The sequence below is a fragment of the Arachis duranensis genome, chromosome 8 (genome assembly GCF_000817695.3).
Source record: "Arachis duranensis cultivar V14167 chromosome 8, aradu.V14167.gnm2.J7QH, whole genome shotgun sequence".
Taxonomy (NCBI): domain Eukaryota; kingdom Viridiplantae; phylum Streptophyta; class Magnoliopsida; order Fabales; family Fabaceae; genus Arachis; species Arachis duranensis.
The window spans coordinates 47,198,762-47,199,476 of NC_029779.3; positions in this window are offsets into that span (position 1 = coordinate 47,198,762).

Genomic DNA, 715 nt, shown 5'->3' on the forward strand with positions numbered 1-715 from the left:
TTTGTATGTTTAATATATACTTTTAAAACACAATCTAATAAAATCTTAAAATGAAAAGAAAAAATTCAGCAAGATTAATTTAATAGTTATTTTATTAAATTATTTAAATAAATATTAAAAATTTAAATTTTATTTTATAAATATAATAATTTATTAATTAAGATAAATTTTTAAATATAATTTTAATTCAATTTGTAATTAATTGATATTTGGTCTGTCGAATTAGGAGATATTTAGCGCACATGAAAGAAGAGGAAAGGAAGGCGGTGGGGAAGGTGAGATATGAATAAATAGGAGGTAATGTGGTTCTTTTCCAAGGCAGCAGGAGGCAGAGAGGTGTGTGCTGCATGCTTCTTTTCTTCTTGTCTCGTCACCGTGTGCCCTGCCACCACTACTACCTCTTCACGCAAACGAATATTATTCTCTCTTCTCTTTTTTCATCTCCCTCTTCCCTTTTCGCTACTACTTTTGTATTTTTGTACGGACCAACTGCTTTTCCTTTCGAGAACCTTCTTTCTCTCGTGTTTACCGAGGCGGTTAAAATATCAAAACCAAATTGGGAATGGATAACTTACATGCTGAATGGATTAATTCGATTATTAATTAAATAATTATATAAGATTTAATTTAATTTTTTATTTTTATAATAAATATCTTTTATATTAAATTACTTATTATTTTTAAATTTTAATAATTTGTCAATTAATCTGTATTC